At 44.9% G+C, this 14,533-nt stretch overlaps 1 pseudogene; it reads right to left on the bottom strand.

Moving 5' to 3' along the window:
• The window catches only part of LOC111980015 (WD repeat-containing protein 70-like), an 87,943-nt pseudogene that overhangs the window by 64,927 nt on the left and 8,483 nt on the right, over positions 1-14,533 (bottom strand).

The raw sequence follows: 14,533 nt of genomic DNA, 5'->3' as shown, positions 1-14,533 counted from the left end.
ATGGAATCCTCCATGGCTCGCTACACACTACAACAGTGAGACACTCACTCAACTGTGGTTAGATACATTTGACATGGTGACACAGATGCCAGCCAAAGACGGACCATCAGAGAGTATTGTCAGAAATGTAATAAACCTTACAGTTTTACAAGGGTTTAACAATGCTGCTAGCACAAAGTGCTTTCAGGTTGATCCTTGTTCTAGAAACAAAACACTGACCATGTTTAGTGCGTGCTGTAAATTTGTATATGTGCGTGTCTGTGTCATGGTGTGTGTGTGTGTATGCATTGCATACGTGTCCTATGTGACAGGAGTGTGCAGGGTGACAGATTGTTCCACCTGCTCTCTCACAGACGTCTCTATTGTGTTTACATAGGAGCCTAGGCGTCTGTCCGGACACTAAAGACAACAGAACCTTTAATGGAGCCGCAGACAACACCAGGAATTCAATTCATCTCAGCAGGTCTCTTTCTAAAACATGGCCCTGATGGCTGACCAGGGCAGGAGCAGAGAGGCCACTGCCACCCCACCACGGCTGGTCCGACCCTGGGTCTCTCACACATCTCAGCAGCTAGGAAAGCAAGGCTGGGAAGGAAGGCGAGTGTGGTCGGCATGCTCTACTCCAAATTAGTTGGGAAGTTGTAGGGATTCAAGAAATGGCAGAAAAGTAATGCAAAAGCCACTGGATTGGCTTAAAGGGACATTCAAGATATTTAGGAGCTGCACCTCATGTTTCTTCTAATGAATTCCTTTTGTGAACCTCTAACCTTGCCTTCTTTAGAAGGGTGCTACGTTCCTGTGTGATGAATGAACAACTTGGCAACCATCTCACAAGTCCCAACTCAATTCTATTCAATGAGGTGACAAAACATTCATGTACAGTATAATCAACAAACACAAAGTACCACTCCACCCTTTATTTCCCTTCCCCAACAAGTCTGTTTTCCCCTCAATCAGCACTCCCCTTCTTCTGTGTGAGCGCTTAAAGACCCAGAGGGGTGAATGTGATAAAAGACGAGAGCCATACAGGCTCAGTCATGCGTGTGGTTTACGAGGTAACACAGCTGTTCACACATCAACCCAGGAGTAAGGCATCACTCCCAGGCCTCCACCTCTCCCCCACCTCCTCCCTGCCTTCAGATGCTACCATTGGGACAGTCTTTAGGTCTGCCAGGGACGGGTGGCTGGGAGTCTAGGACAGCTCCCCAGATGGAGGGATAAGCAGGAGAGGAAGAAAGGAGAGGCTGATCAAAGCGCTGGGGCCTGTGTGTGTCAGGTTGTGTTATAAGGGATGGGGCCAGGCTGTGGGGCCCGCTGAGGTTCTGTTATTACTAATGGGGATTATAGAGGAAGATGGAAGCTGCTCCATCTCAGGGGATGTAAAAGATAAGGAGGGGAAAGTAACAGGGAGAAAGTCCAAACAGGGGTAATGCCACTGCTGGTTGTCAAAGAGGAAGTGGAGCAGTCAAGAGACTTAGGAGAACACAGTAGGTTCAACCAGACATCCAGGTGCGGCCGTCAACTGATAAGACGTTGACTTATATATATAGCCTACTTAGTGCACGAACATAGTACTGTATATATAATATAATATCCAGAATATTGTTTATCGCTTTCTAGGTGTGTGCTGTGTGTGTGTGTGTGTGTGTGTGTGTGTGTGTGTGTGTGTGTGTGTGTGTGTGTGTGTGTGTGTGTGTGTGTGTGTGTGTGTGTGTGTGTGTGTGTGTGTGTGGTGTGCGTGTGGTGCGCGTGGTGTGCGCGTGTGTGCACGTGCGTGTGAGTCTGTATACACTGGATATGAATCCACCTCAATAGTGAGATAAAGCTTATCAATATGGCCAACTTGGTTTAATGTATCATCACTAACCTCAATAAGTAAGGCAGTGGCATCCAAAGCCCAAATTACTGTAGCTCTTGATTGAAGCCTAATCAAGCAGGTTGATTGGTTAAAAAGTTAAGTAAGAACAGGAGGAAATGACCATGAAATGATCGTTTCACTCCAATAGCCAGGAGTAGCCTGACCATAACAGCAGATCGAGGTAACAGAAGACACTGCTATCAGTTCAACATCCAATCCATCCGGTGCTGTGAGACAGCAGTCAGATCAACAACAGTTCTTGAAAGTATCTGGTTTGTTTTATGTAGTACGTTCCAGGGCAGCAGGACATGGAACACTAGCTCTGTAAGGCAGGCGGAGCGCCGGGAGACGTGGTGTGAGAGACGCACTGGACTGTGGATGAACCTGGTGTGTTCGAGTGTCTCAACACCCCGAGAGGCAGAGACATGTTCTCTCCGACCCCTGGGACGTCAGTCTGTTCTCCTCACTCAATTGTATTTGTCACATGCGCCGAATACAACAGGTGTAGATATTACCATGAAATGTTGACTTCCAAGCCCTTCACCAACAGTGCAGTTTTAAGAAAAACAAGAGTCAAGATATTTCCTAAAACTAAAATAAAAACACAATAAACAGCAGCATACCACCCTGCATCCCACTGCTGGCTTGCTTCTGAAACTAAGCAGGGTTGGTCTCTGGATGGGAGACCAGATGCTGCTGGAAGTGATGTTGAAGGGCCAGTAGGAGGCACCCTTTCCTCTGGTCTAAAATAAATATCACAATGCCCCAGGGCAGTGGTTGGTGACATTGCCCTGTGTAGGGGGCTGTCTTTCGGATGGGATGTTAAACGGGTGTCCTGACTCTCTGTGGTCACTAAAGATCCCATGGCACTTACCGTAAGAGTAGGTGTGTTAACCTTGGAGTCCTGGCTAAATTCCCAATCTGGCCCTCAAACCATCATGGTCACCTAATCATCCCCAGTTTCCAATTGGCTCATTCATCCCCCTCCTCTCTCCTATAACTATTCCCCAGGTCATTGCTGTAAATGAGAATGTGTTCAGTCAACTTATCTGGTAAAATGTAAACAATAATGAGGCTATATATAGGGGGTACTGGTACCGAGGTGTTGAGGTAATATGTACTTGTAGGTAGGGGTAAAGTGACTATGCATTGATAATAAACAGAGGGAGGGGGGTAAAAAGTCCCGGTAGCCATTTAATTAACTGTTCAGCATTCTTATGGCTTGGGGGTAAAAGCTGCTAAAGAGCCTTTTGGACCTAAATTTGGCGCTCCAGTACCACTTGCCGTGCGATAGAACAGAGAACAGTCTATGACTAGGGTGGCTGAATTCTTTGAGCCGTCCTCAGACGGCTCGGTATATAGGTCCTGGATGGTAGGAAGCTTGGACCCAGTGATGTACTGGGACATACGCACTACCCTCTGTAGTGCCTTGCGATAGGATGCTGAGCAGTTGCCATACCAGGAGCTGATGCAACCAGTCAGGATGCTCTCGATGGTGCAGCTGTAGAACTTTTTGAGGATCTGAGGACCCATGCAAAATATTTTCAGTCTCCCGAAGGTGAATAGGTGTTGCCATCCCCTCTTCTCGACTGTCTTAGTGTGTTTGTACCGTGTTAGTATGTTGATGATGTGGTCACCAAAGAAATTAAACTCTCGACCCGCTCCACTACAACCTCGTCGATGTGAATGGGGGCGTGCTCGGGTCCTCCTTTTCCTGTAGTCCACAATCAGCACCTTTGCCTTGATCACGTTGAGGGAGAGGATGTTGTCCAACGAACACACTGCCAGGTTTCTGACCTCCTCCCTATAGGCTGTCTCGTCATTGTCAGTGATCAGGCCTACCACTGTTGTGTCGTCAGCAAACTTAATGATGGTGTTGGAGTCGTGATTGGCCACGCAGTCGTGGGTGAACAGGGAGTACAGGAGCGGACTAAGCACGCACCGCTGAGGGGCCCCTGTGTTGAGGATCAGCGTGGCAGATGTGTTGTTGCCTACCCTTACCACCTGGGGGCAGACCGTCAGGAAGTCCAGGATCCATTTGCAGAGGGAGGTGTTTAGTTCTAGGGTCCATAGCTTAGTGATGAGCTTCGTGGACACGATGGTGTTGAACGTTGAGCTGTAGTCAATGAATAGCATTCTCACGTAGGTGTTCTTTTGTCCGGATGGGCAGTGTAGAGCGCAATAGAGATTGCATCATCTGTGGATCTGTTGGGGCGGTATGCGAATTGGAGTGGGTCTAGGGTTTCTGGGATGATGGTGTTGAGGTGAGCCATGACCACCCTTTTAAAGCACTTCACGGCTACAGACGTGAGTGCTACGGGTCGACAGTCATTTAGGCAGGTTACCTTGGCGTTCTTGGGCATAGGGACTATAGTGGTCTGCTTGAAACGTGTAGGTACAGTGCATTCGAAATTATTCAGACCCCTCGACTTTTTCCACATTACAGCCTTATTCTAAAATAGAAAAAATAATAATAATCTCAATCTACACACAATACCCCATAATGACGAAGCGAAAACTGGTTTATTTAAATTTTTATATTTTTATATTACATTTACATAAGTTTTCAGACCCTTTGCTATGAGACTCAAAATTGAGCTTAGGTGCATCCTGTTTCCATTGATCATCCTTGAGATGTTTCTTCAACTTGATTGAGTCCACCTGTTGTAAATTCAATTGATTGGACATGAAATGGAAAGGCACACATCGGTCAATATAAGGTCCCACAGTTGACAACGCATGCCAGAGCAAAAACCAGGCCATGAGGTCGAAGGAATTGTTCGTAGAGGATTTTGCCGAGGCACAGATCAGGGGAAGGGTACAAAAAAAATCTGCTGCATTGAAGGTACAAGAACAGTGGCCTCCATCATCTTAAATGGAAGAAGTTTGGAACCACCAAGACTCCTCCTAGAGCTGGCCGCCCAGCCAAACTGAGCAATCGGGGGAGAAGGGCCTTGGTCAGGAAGGTGACCAAGAACCCAATGATAACTCTGACAAAAGTCCAGAGATCCTCTGTAGAGATGGGAGAACCTTCCAGAAGGACAACCATCTCTGCAGCACTCCACCAATCAGGTCTTTATGGTAGAGTGGCCAGATGGAAGCCACTCCTCAGTAAAAGGCACATGACTACCCGCTTGGAGTTTGCCCAAAGGCACCTAAAGGACTCAGACCATGAAAAATAAGATTATCTTGTCTGATGAAACCAAGATCGAACTCTTTGGCCTGAATGCCAAGCATCATGTCTTGAGGAAACCCCATCCAACCTGACAGAGCTTGAGAAGATCTGCAAAGAATGGGAAAAAACTCCTCAAATTACAGGTGTGCCAAGCTTGTAGCGTCATACCCAAGACTCGAGGCTGTAATCGCTGCCTAAGGTGCTTCAACAAAGTACAGAGTAAAGGGTCTGAATACTTATGTAAATGTGATCAATCTTATTTTTTCAAATACTTTTGAATAAAAAATTTAAAAAATCAGCAGTTTTTGCTTTGTCATTATGGGGTATTGGGTGTAGATTGATGAGGAAAAAAACAATGTAATCAATTTTAGAATAAGGTTGAAACGTAACAAAATGTGGAAAAAGTCAAGGGGTATGAATACTTTCCGAATGCACTGTATTACAGACTCGGTCAGGAACAGGTTGGAAATGTCAGTGAAGACACTTGCCAGTTGGTCAGCGCATGCTCTGAGTACACGTCCTGCTAATGCGTTTGTGAATGACCTGTTTAAAGTTCTTACTCACATCGGCTACGGAGAGCGTGATCACACAGTCGGCCGGAACAGCTGGTGCTCTCATGCATGCTTCAGTGTTGCTTGCCTCGAAGCACGCATAGAAGTCAATTAGTTCATCTGGTAGATTTGTGTCACTGTGCAGCTCGCGGCTGTGCTTCCCTTTGTAGCCCGTAATAGTTTGCAAGCCCTGTCACATCTGACGAGTGTCAGAGACAGTGTAGTAGAATTCATCTTATTCCTGTATTGACGCCTGTATTGACGCCTCGTAAGTGGGCATAGCAGGATTTCTTATAAGCGCCTGGGTTAGTGTCCCTCCTGCTCCTTGAAGCGGCAGCTCTACCCTTTAGCTCAGTGCGATGGACTTATTGATAAAGCCGGTGACTGCTGTGGTATACTCCTCAGTGCTATCGGATGATACACACAAGTGGTTAGGAGCCTGTAACGGCAGTCTTCCCCTCCGCCGCAATCTGACCTATCGCCATGGAGATCATACTAAATAGCCCTGTGATCCGGCTCAAGCCCTCCAAAAAGAATCTCCAGGCTCCATGATTTGGGCTGAGAGCTTAGGGTTACATATAGAAAAATGGGAGAAATACTCAGTTGACAAGCATGGTATGCCTGTGAAATGAACAACTAAGAGATGATCTCAAGAGCAGGGGGAGTGTCAGTTTACAGCGAGACAGGACACAAAACATTTAGGCCTACAGTTTGAGAGACCTTAACATCCTTTACAATACTGATTCCTCAAAATTGTTTAGATCATATGCATGGCATGGTGGGGTGTACTATAGGATAAAAACAGCAGACAGGTGGACGGACCTCCAGCACACATGCTGCTCTCTGGGGCCAGTCTTAGTCTACATCCCAGTCCTACAGCCAAGACCAGCATGCAGGGAATCCCTGGCATCCAGAAAAACATTCCTCACAGTGTTTCGGGTTATTGAGTGTGTGTGTGTGTGTGAGCCTACATCCCCATTACCCTGTATGAAAAAATGTCTGACTTAGTAAAACCCATAGCTTAATCTTGGCTAGGAATATTCCCACAGAGGAATAGACTCTTTACACTTTCTGGGGGCAAACTCTTTGGCCTGAAACATATTCTCCATAAGGCTTTCAAACAGGTGTTCTTTCAGCAGATAATTAGCAGATAACTCTGCACTTAGCAGGTAATTGGGCCCTAAGCATTAAATATGAGTATTATTTACTGCATTTAGCTAGAATGCATTTTGGCATGGATGCAAAGTGAATCTCAAATAAGAGAATGATGAAAGCGTCAACACAGTCCAACTCTAACTGCTGCTCAGTGCTTACCAATTGAACATGTCAACAGCAAATCAGACTCACACGGAAGACTCTCTACACCCCAACAGCATCCAAAACAGAATCTGCAGGGACCCCAAAACAAAACTCCACAATGGTTCTTTATCAGGATACTACATCTCTTGACACATACCTCTGAAAGAAACATGTCGGGAAGGGATAGTTTAAAGACACTTAAAGAGGACAGATACAGGCTATGGGAAGAGGAAGAAGATGAATCTACAGCATGTGACAACCAAATAATCTTTTCTACACTGAGTATACAAAATATTAGGAACAACTTCCTAATACTGATTTGCCCATCCGTCCGTCAGCAGCAAATCATTGCAACTAACACAACAATATGCTTCATTCAGTCCCTTGCAGTTCTGACCTGAGTTACTGAACAGAGTACCTCACAAGGTAGTACTAGAAAGTACCAAACATCCCCTTTCAAAACATCCGCCCTGACACTCATCCATTCCCTAAGACCCCAGAGTGAGACGTGTGATTGAGGGAGACAGAGGGGAGAGGGGCAGAGAGGAAGAGACTCAGAGAGAGGAGGGACCTCCTCCCAACAGCAGGCCACATTGGGCATTCACCTCCTCTCCTGGTCCCGGAGAACTGAAATGACCCCCTCCGGACCCTCCCACTGGGGACCCTTCACATCTACAGCAAGTCGCTGCTGCAAACAGCTCCCTGTCCACTGCCAGACCTGGGCCACCAACACCAAGTGCTAACGTGCCATGGGAAGATTTTAAGAACATAAAGTAAAGATAAATAAACCAGTAAGCCCCCGCCATATCTGGAAGGGAGAGCTGCAGTGAGCAGAGGTAGGCAGTGGTAAACACCGGCCCCAGCCCTCAACAGCCTTGTTTTCAGGAATGATTGAGGTGTTGGGTTTCTGCACCGCAGCCTGTCACACTCACTTAGACTCATCACTGGGGTTCTCTCTCTCCGTCTCACACATACACATATTCAAAGAAACACACACATGGCCCCCAGCCCTAAACATGGAAACACAACAGCCCCTGAGATAAGTTCTACGGGAGAACCAATAGGTTAGAGGACAACATAACATACAGAGGGCTCGTGAAACTGTATGGATATGGTTTACATGGATCGTTCTGTATCGTATCACCATTGTATTCTGAAAACATGAGATTTCCCTCATGAAAGATACAGAGGTGACTCCACATTGTGAGAGAGGTGAGGACAGTGAGAGAGGTGAGGGCGGCAGGTTGCCTAGCGGTTAAGAACATTGGGAGTTGTAAATGAAAGGTTGCTGGTTCGAATCCCCGAGTTGACTAGGTGAAAAATATGTAGATGTGCCCTTGAGCAATGCACTTAACCCCAATTGTTCCTGTAAGTTGCTCTGGATAGAGTGTCTACTAAATGCCTAAAATGTTTAAAAAAATGAAATGCAGACCAAGGCTCCCAGAAGGATAGTTTAGCCTAGGGGACTCCCTGCTGGTGACAATTGAGATGAAGGGGAAGCAATGATAAACCAGCACCCAGAGAGTTGTTTTTGGAAGTACACTTCCAAGTAACTAGGGCCGGGACTATACCAGTATCGCGATACTCGTTAGTATTGTGGCAAGGAAACAAAACACAAAGCGGATTAAACTTCTTTAGGGAAACAGCCCTAATGTTGGCTGCAAACATTATGTTGTCATCCAGAAACACATTTATTTATAGCAGACAATATTTTACATACAGACGGTTATTAAAGGACCAAAGAGTTAGATCTGCTTCGTGTTTTCATTTTTGCCATGTAAAAAATATTGCAATACTGGTATAGTCAGAGCCCTACTGGTAATTGTTGAAATAGAAATGAGACTTCAGAGAGGGCCATATTGATGCCCGGGTGATCTCAATGAAAATGAGTCTTTAAGGGATATATTATGTTATAATGCTCTAGCTGATCCTGGATAAGCCACTGTACCCCAGCTCAAACAAAGACTCTGGTGCACATACAGGCATTACTGTCCTTAAATGTTGGGGGGGATAAGGAGTGGGTGAGATTATCTGACTAATTTATTCCCTGTAAGAATCATTTAGTGTCGTCTTCTCAGGTGGGGGTCCTGATCCACATAATCCTGCTTTTAGGAGGATCATTGACCAAGTGGGCATGAGTTGCACGATGCCATTCTGAGAGACCAGTGAGACTCTTATTCAAATGATCACTGCCTTTTTTAAACCAATTATCACACTCAACCCAGAGAGCTGAGCCCTCCAGCTGTAGTGGTCTATCTTCACTCAGATTCAGAGACAAACACGCATGACCACAAGCCCGCACACACACACACACACACACTCACTCAACTCACCCATCATTGGAGCAGGTCATAAACTCGTCCTTTATCTTGGGGTGCCAGCAGCCGCTGTTCAGGATGGCAGTGTGACCCTGCAATAATAGGAAGTTATGTAAAACTGTGACACAGATGTACAGATAGCAGTCATTTACTAGAACCTGATAATAGCAATAAATTCAAAATAGCCCTTCCCAACAATGTGGTTTAAACATTTTTTTATAAAATAGTAACACAGGAATAAAATAAAATGCACAAGAATGGAGTTATATACAGGGAGTATCAGTACCAGACGTACAAAGGCCCATTATCAGCAACCATCACTCCTGTGTTCCAATGGCACATTGTGTTAGCTAATCCAAGTTTATCCTTGAAAAGGCTAATTGATCATTAGAAAACCATTTTGCAATTATGTTAGCACAGCTGAAAACTGTTGTCCTAATTAAAAAAGCAATAAAACTGTCCTTCTTTAGGCTAGTTGAGTATCTGGAGCATCAGCATTTGTGGGTTCGAATACAGGCTCAAAATGGCCAGAAACAAAGACCTTTCTTCTGAAACTCATCAGTCTGTTCTTGTTCTGAGAAATGAAGGCTGTTCCATGTGAGAAATTGCCAAGAAACTGAAGAAAGTACAACGCTGTGTACTACTCCCTTCACAGAACAGCGCAAACTAGCTCTAACCAGAATAGAAAGAGGAGTGGGAGGCCCCGGTGCACAACTAAGCAAGAGGACAAGTACATTAGAGTGTCTAGTTTGAGAATCAGACGCCTCAAAACACCAGTCTCAACGTCAACAGTAAAGAGGAGACTCCAGGATGCTGGCCTTCTATTGGCCAGTCTATGATATGGCTTTTTCTTTGCAACTCTGCCTAGAAGGCCAGTATCCCGGAGTCACTGGTGTTTTTCGGGTACTATGTAATGATGCTGCCAGTTGAGGACTTGTGAGGCGTCTGCTTCTCAAACTAGACACTCTAATGTACTTGTTCTCTTGCTTAGTTGTGCACCGGGGCCTCCCACTCCTCTTTCTATTCTGGTTAGAGCCACTTTAAGAAATGGAACACTAGTCACTTTAATAATGTTTACATATCTGGCATTACTCATCTCATATGTATATACTGTTTTCTATACAATTCTACGGTATCTCATTCACTTTAATAATGTTTACATATCTCGCATTACTCATCTCATATGTATATACTGTTTTCTATACTATTCTACGGTATCTCATTCACTTAATAATGTTTACATATTTTGCATTACTCATCTCATATGTATATACTGTTTTCTATACTATTCTACGGTATCTCATTCACTTAAATGTTTACACATATTGCATTACTCATCTCATATGTATATACTGTATTCTATACTATTCTACTGTATCTTAGTCCGTTCCGCTCTGACGTCATTCGTCCAAATGTATATAGTCTTAATTCATTCCTACTTAGATGTGTGTATATGTTGTGTAATTTGTTAGATATTACTTGTTAGATATTACTGCACTGTCGGAGCTAGAAGCGCAAGCATTTCGCTACACCCGCAATAACATCTGCTAACCATGTGTATGTGACCAATTTGAATTGATTTGTTTGCCGGACGGTAGCAGAGTGAACAGTCTATGACTAGGGAGGCTGGAGTATTTGGCCATTTTTCAGGCCTTCCTCTGACACCGCCTCATATAGAGGTCCTGGATGGCAGGGAGTTCGGCCCCAGTGATGTACTGGGCTGTTCACACCATCCTCTGTAGCGCTTGCAGTCAAGATGCTCTCGAAGGTGCAGCTGTAGAACTTTTGGAGGATGAGGGCCCATGCCAAATATTTTCAGCCTCCTGGGGGGGAAAGGCATTGCCTACCGTGCCCTCTTCACGACTCTGTGAGTGTGTGTGGACCATATTAGGTCGTAATGTGATGTGGACGCCAAAGAACTTGAAGATCTCGACCCGCTGCACAACAACCACGTCGATGTGGACGCGCTCTCCCCTTTCTCCTATAGTCCATGATCAGCTCCTTGGTCTTACTGACGTTGAGGGAGAGGTTGTTGTCCTGGCAACACACTGCTAAGTCTCTGACCTCCTCCCTGTAGGTTGACTCATCGCCGTCGGTGATCAGGCCCACCACCGTTTTGTCGTCAGTAAACTTGGAGTTGGGAGTTGTGTGTGGCCACCCACTCGTGAGTGAACAGGGAGTACAAGAGGGGACAGCACACACCCCTTAGGGGCCCCCGTGTTGAGGGTCAGCGTGGTGTAGGTGATGTTGCCTATCACTACCTGGCGACAGCCCGTCAGGAAGTCCAGGATCCAGTTTCAGAGGGATGTATTCAATCCCAGGGTCCCTAGCTTGGTGATGAGCTTGGCGGGGACTATGGTGTTGAATGCTAAGCTGTAGTCTATGAACAGCATTATCACATAGTTGTTTACCCTCTTGTCCAGGTGGGAGATGGCAGTATAAAGTACAATTGAGATTGCATCATCTATGGATCTGTTGAGGCGGTACGCGTATTGGAGTGGGTCTAGGGTGTCTGGGATGGTGTTGATGTGTGTCATGACCAGCCTTTCAAAGCACTTCATAATTCCCCGTAACATGAGGCCAATAGACCAATGCTCTTAGCAGTCAGAGGAAGGGACTGGGAGGCATTAAAATAGTTATTATACCCAGTTACCAGTACCACACAGGAATCTGGACTTAAACAGATCAAACTCAAAACACAACTGGACAGCTTTACAGACAGAAGCCTTGCATAGCAGCCTGAGATAACTGTGCCTAGCCAGCCTCTGGTCCTTCGCCACAATCTCCAAAGAAAATGCGTGGGCCTAGAGCAGGGGTAGACAGTAGTTTTGGCTCGAGGGCCACAGCAGGATTTCAAAATTGGCTCGAGGGCAGCACTGATTTTTTCAGGACCGATTTGTTAGTCAAAAGCAATTTGCAGGCCAGAAAAGGGGCAGTTATTTGAAAATATAATTTCTACATACTTTCTATCTAGTTTTCGACATCCAAGCCCCCCCCCCCCACAATACTAGGCCTACTTTAGTTTCAATATTGACAGATAAAAACAAAAAGTATTTTAACCTATACTTGTAATGATTAGAGTACAGTCCACAAACTGCATGTGTATGTTTACAGCTTAAATGGTTTGTAAATAACTGAATTGCTTCCATGTTCTGGAAAACAGCATCAAAACAAACAGCTCCGGTCGTTCACAGCGATAGCCTTTTAATTGGACTGGAGGAACTACGGCTGCTATGCACATCTGATTCCCCTCCTTCCCAACAGAACTGGACAGGAGAGCCAACTGCCAAGGCCTAAAGAGAACCAGACTGATACACACTGTCAGTAAACACCACATCAATACGATGAGCCTAATTACAAACAGAACCTGGGCGGAAATCCGCCTCACTGATACGAAGAACGTTTTCTTCGTTTTATTTATTAGTCGTATGTACAGTACTATGACTAATGGTATTCACTATCCAACTAAATGCTTACTTGCAGGTTAATTCAACAATAAAACAAGAATATTAAATAAAAGATATGAACATAAAGTAAATGGCTCAGTGGAATATAATTTTTTTTTTTGCATAAGTATAATACAGGAAGGCACAATTTATATAGTGAACAAAAATATAATAGCAACATGTAAAGTGTTGGTCCCATTTTTCATGAGCTGAAATAAAAGACCCCAGAAATGTTCCATACGTACAAAAAGCTTATTTCTCTCAAATTGTGTGCACAAATTTGTTCACACCCCTGTTAGTGAGCATTTGTCCTTTGGCAAGATAGAAGCTGATTAAACAGCATGGTCATTACACAGGTGCACCTTATGCTGGGAACAATAAAAAGACAATCTAAAATGTGCCGTTTTGTCACACAACACAATGCCACAGATGTCTAAAGTTCTCTCCTCTGCTTTAGATTGTGTGTGTGTGTGTGTGTGTGTGTGTGTGTGTGTGTGTGTGTGTGTGTGTGTGTGTGTGTGTGTGTGTGTGTGTGTGTGTGAGTGTGTACAGTGTGTACAGTGTGTACAGTGTGAGAGACAGCAGAAAAGTATTGGTAGGTGTTGTGCGAGTGATGGAGCATAGAAGAGAGTGAGGGAGAAAGAGCGAGACTAGTGTGCGTGTGGTGGGGATGTAGTGATGTGAGAAAATTTGTTTTGGACATTAGCTGGGTCACCTTTAACGGTCCACTGCAGATCTTCACTACCCAGAAGCCTGCTGCCAGTTACAGCCCCAATGGAGCAGGGATCCACAGGAATGTAGAGAGACACCCAGCTACAGTCAACATAACACAGTTCTCCTACTGGGGAAGTCATCTCTACCACATCATTCTCATTAGGTATGCAAGTGGCATTGCAGATACCCGGGATGGTTATTGACCAGCCACCATGCAGAACATGCTCTGCAAATGGACAGTCAATAATGGCCTTTTAAACAGCCAGACAGTTCACCCTAGACGTATTGAATGAACGAAACCCTGGTCAGTGGTCGGGATGAACTAGTTGTGATTGTTCTCACCCTCCCAGCTGTAAGTACAGTATACATCGTTTCCCCCATACACAAACTAACCTGCAGCTGCAGTACTACCCTGAGAGAGCACAGTGCAGGAGTCATCACTGATACAAAGCTAGGCCTAGACCCCAAAAGCTTGCTTCAGTGGCCACAGATAGTGGCCACTGAATCTGATGGATTTTGATTTTCCCTTCTCAGTTTCCCTTCTCAGTTTTTGGTATTTATTAGGATCCCCATAAGCCTCTGCAAAAGTATCAGCTCCTCTTCCTGGGATCCACATGAAACATGACATAATGCATAGTACAGAACAAGGACTGAAATACATCAATTTAAAACGTCAAACATAGCATACATATCAGTACATACACACAATATCTAGGTCGAATACATAGTACAATGCAAATTACAATACAAGACATAAAATGGCTGTCTCTCTTCACTGTCCCCTTTGTGCAGTAAGGTGTTCTTTCATCTGTTTTTTAAATAATTGTTTTTATTGCTAGCTTGAGTTACTTGTAGTCATAGCTCTATTTTATACTGTGCGTTTCCCAGCCTCTGTTCTGGACCTGGGGATTGTGAAGAGACCTCTGGTTGCATGTCTTGTGATGTACCGATGAGTGTCCAAACTGTGCCAACTTGAACAAATAGTCCGGTACTTTCAACACATTTACATTTGAGTCATTTAGCAGACACTCTTATCCAGAGCGACTTACATGATGACCACACCGCCCGCGTTGCGTGCGCTGCAAAATAAATGTACACATACATGTTATTCAATCATTGCACCCACACCGCTCACGAGCATCTGCGTAGCCAGGCGCTAAAATAGAACTTGC

This window comes from Salvelinus sp. IW2-2015, linkage group LG20, assembly GCF_002910315.2.
Source record: "Salvelinus sp. IW2-2015 linkage group LG20, ASM291031v2, whole genome shotgun sequence".
NCBI lineage: Eukaryota > Metazoa > Chordata > Actinopteri > Salmoniformes > Salmonidae > Salvelinus > Salvelinus sp. IW2-2015.
The sequence above is the reverse complement of the archived record's forward strand: the minus strand, read 5'-3'. Positions and strand labels throughout refer to the sequence as shown.